This window comes from Lipotes vexillifer, unplaced genomic scaffold, assembly GCF_000442215.2.
Source record: "Lipotes vexillifer unplaced genomic scaffold, Lipotes_vexillifer_v1.1 scaffold149, whole genome shotgun sequence".
Classification (NCBI taxonomy): Eukaryota; Metazoa; Chordata; class Mammalia; order Artiodactyla; family Lipotidae; genus Lipotes; species Lipotes vexillifer.
In genome coordinates this window covers 3,558,902-3,562,958 of record NW_006779962.1, presented here as the reverse complement: position 1 = coordinate 3,562,958, position 4,057 = coordinate 3,558,902, and the positions used below count along the sequence as shown (strand labels likewise).

At 52.6% G+C, this 4,057-nt stretch overlaps 1 protein-coding gene across 1 annotated transcript in view; it reads right to left on the bottom strand.

Annotated features, from left to right (window-relative positions):
• The window catches only part of FIBCD1 (fibrinogen C domain containing 1), a 31,244-nt gene that overhangs the window by 1,874 nt on the left and 25,313 nt on the right, over positions 1-4,057 (bottom strand). The gene's annotated exons all lie outside the window — the stretch shown is intronic.

Here is a 4,057-nt window from a genome sequence, read left to right as displayed (position 1 = left end):
CCCTCCCCCCGTCAGTTCTCCTGCGCCCTCCTTGGGGTCTCACACCAGGCCCTCCCCCTCCCCCTCCCCACACTCACTCACACTCAAGGTGCTTCCCTGCCGGTTTGATTACCTCTTGATTAAGAGGGCATTTAATTAAATGCCTTACAAGTTATCAGCATTGAGTGACATTTCATCAGCCGCTCCCCCCGCCGCCCCCGCCCTGCTTTCCTTTCCTTTCCTGCACGGGTCAGTGTGTGCACGCCCCTAGGGTGTGAGGGCTGTACGGGGCCCCCCCCCTCCCCACCCAGCCCAGAGGAAAGCCTCTGCTCCAGGGTCCAGGGTCCAGGTCCAGGGCAAAGGAGAAGGAGCCATGAAAAGAGCAACAGCCGTACAGACAGCAGACCCGCCAGAACCTCGGAGCAGCCACCCGCGTTCCTCACCGAGCACCCAGCCTCGGGAGCAAAAGGGCCTCGTCTCCCTGCCTTTCTCGCTCCTCCCTGGGCTGGAGGCTCACAGCAAGCTGCTGTCCCTCTCTGGGCCCCAGGCTGCACACCCGTGGAGGGAGGGCCAGAGGGCTTTCCATGCTGTAAAGGCGAGACTATAGGCAGCACTGACAACAGCTGCCGCCCTACCTGGACAGCACTTACAAGTGCTAATAGGCACTGCTATGGGTGCTGCACGTGGATTAATGAAGCCAGTGGGATTAAAACGAGTCCAATTTAATTCAAGTGTCCCTGTACAGCTCTTAGAACAGTGCCTGGCCCATTGCACACATTATCCAGGTGTTTGCTGCTTCTGTCAGGATCCAATGAGGCAGGTGCTATTATTTTTTTATTTTTTATTTTTTTGCAGTACGCGGGCCTCTCACTGTTGTGGCCTCTCCCGTTGCAGAGCACAGGCTCCGGACGCGCAGGCTCAGCGGCCATGGCTCACGGGCCCAGCCGCTCCGCGGCACGTGGGATCCTCCCGGACCGGGGCACGAACCCGTGTCCCCTGCATCGGCAGGCGGACTCTCAACCACTGCGCCACCAGGGAAGCCCCAGCAGGTGCTATTATTATCCCTGTTTTATAGGTGAGGAAAATGAGGCACCGAGAGGTTAAGGAACTGGCCCAGGTCACACAGCTGGTAAGTGGCAGATCTGGGATCTGAACCCAAGCAGACTTGCCCAGACTGTGTGCTCGCATTCAGTACTTTTGTTTTTAAGGTATTTTTTCCCCGATTTTAGAACTCTATTTATGTTTTCAAAATGGACACTGCTTTACATCATCATCATGAAAATAACGCATGGTCTTTAAACAAAGGAACAAAATCCAGTAGTACGTGAAAAATGAAGTGAAAATGTATCTTCCCAACTCATCACCTTTTGTAAACAATTATTTAGAATTAACTACTGTTAACAAGCTGATTGACATACTCCAAGACTTTAAAAATATCTCATTCAGTTCTTGCCCAGGACAAATAATCTGGTCCAGGAATAGGGCAACAGGGAGAGCAGCCCAGTGGGGATGCTGGAAGATTCCTTTCCCCAGCACTGAGTGGTCGCTGGTGCCCATCATTAGTACCCCACTCCTCCGGGCGGATCAGGGCTCCATGCGCAGTCCCGGTGCCCATGAGGGTGCCCTGAGGGAGGGCCAGGTTCCTCTGGGATTTGGTCCCCGTCGCCTCTACCTTTCTTCCCCTGAAGGTCACCTCCCTCCCTGCCTCTACCTCCCTCCGTCTTTACTCTCTGGGTTTCTCCAGCCCTTGTTGATCTGCCAGGATGCTCACAACCCTGGGGGTGAGCCAAGATCCAACCCCATCATCTATCAGAGTTCAGATCAGGGGAGGAAGACCCTGGTGGAAGAATACTGAGATGCCCATCATCACCCCAATGAGCTCCCAGATGGATTAAAGACCTGAAGCTACCACCTAACACTGAAAAAGCATTTTAAAAATACTCCTATTTTAAAATTTTTTATTGATATAAAACTGGGAGGGGAAAGCAGGGCCTAAAACTCAGAAGATATGAAGGAAACGACCAGCAGAATTGACTACATAAAAATTGAAAACCTCTAGGAAATAAGCAATAAGGTTACCAAAAAAAAAAAAAAAAAGCTGAGAGACAAATGACCAGGAGTAACTATGTATCATGTGTATCTGACAAAGAATCAATAACCTTAATATATAAAGAGCTCCCATAACTCAATAGGAAAAGACAAAACACGATGAGAAGGTGACAGGAGAGTGTGGAAAAGCAGAGGCAGGGAACAGCTCAGGGCAGTCGACGGCTGGGCTCAAGTTGATATTCTCACCAGGGCTCCCTGTCTGTCAGGAGCTAATCAGGGCCCCGCTTAAATGCTTCTCCCACACCCGGTGGCTGCCGACAGATTTCAATTAAGATGCCGGGAGTGGCAGAGGCACCAGTGCTGCTCCAAGGGGGTGGGTGGTGCTGCAGGAACAGGGTCCCCACCTGGCCAAATTCTCCCTATCTTTATACACCCACCTGGGTGTAGGGGACAGGGAAGGGACTCCCCACCTGGAAGCTTCTCTCCCCTGACCCCTATCCTGCCCTGCTTTCATTCACTCAGTTCAGCGTATGGTTCAGAGCTTGGATGGACTCCAGCACGTGAATCCGGCTCAGGCTTCCCCGACCCCAACTCATGTGCGTACACACACACACACACACACACACACCCGCCTATGACTTGGGTTACTTGCCACCTCTCTGGGCCTCAGTATCTTCATCCCTAAAAGGAGAGGACACAGCAGTTCCATCCCCCTTGTGTGGGCGTGCGGTGTCAGGGCTGATGTATATAAAATGGGCTGAGCGCACAGCAGGAGTGCGGTACGTAGGGGCTGAGGTCACGAGGTCCATCTTGGGGTATCTGGCCTTTCCTGTGGCTGGTGCTCGCCTGGGCACTGGGGACACAGTGGAGGTCAGGGCAGAGATGGACTCCAGGTGGGAGGGAGATAGACATTAAGCAAATGACAGTGCAAAGCAGGTGCCTCTGTGCACAGGAGAGTGGGCACGCATCTGGATCCCGCCCCTGGGACCCACCTTCTCCTGGGTTACCTGGGACCCTCCTGACCCTCACCTGGAGCCAAGACCTTGGCACCCAGCGCCCCCTGGTTAGTGTTCCCGGCCAGCCACATGTCTCCACCTTGCTCTCCCCTCCTGCCTGGCTGGGGAAGATTCCCGAAATCCATGCCCAAGAAAGCTGAAGGGGGACAGGTATGCCGTGAGGTGTTCAAGGTCATTCAAACGATGCTCGTAGGGGTGGGGGGCAGGGGCACGTGGCTCCAATAACATGTGTTTATTTTATGTTAAAAATATAAATGGGAGATGACTGCTAAAGGGGCACAGGGTTTCTTTTGGGGGTGAAGAAAATGTTCTGGAATTAGATCGTGGTAACGGATGCACAATTCTGTGAATATACTAAAAACCAGTGGGACTTCTCTGGCAGTCCAGGGGTTAAGACTCCGTGCTTCCAATGCAGGGGGCATTCGTGGCTGCGGAACTAAGATCCCCCCGCGCAGCGCGGCCAAAAGAGAAAAAAAATAATGATAATAAAAACCACTGAATTGTGCCCTTTAAAATAGTGAATGATATCTCAAACAAACCAAAAAAACCCCAAACCTGACCTCAGGCCACAGCTTCCTCCCAAATATATACATGACCTCCGACCTGCGATGTTATTCTTTAGAATGAAATTATGTGAGATATTTACATTTTAAAATACTGAGTGAATTTAAAGATAAATAGTAAGTAAATAATAGTGATAATAATAATATTAACACAAGCTCATTGAGCCTTTACTTTGTGCCAGGCAAGGAATACGAGCCAGCCCCAGGACCGTGGGAGCTGTGGCCAGGAGCGCCGACTGGCCGCTCTTTTGGGAGATGCGCCCTTGGGGTCCAGAGCACAGCGTCGGGCAGTGCTAACCCCCAAGCGCAGGGCAGCACTGGGTTCGTCCTGGTCCTCCAGCACCTGGAACAGTGCCCTTGCACTGGCCACAGCTGCCTGATCCGGGACAGCGACCAAGTCCCAGGGCGTCCCCGGCAGGAAAAGCACACATCTCTGCGGGACACGCCACC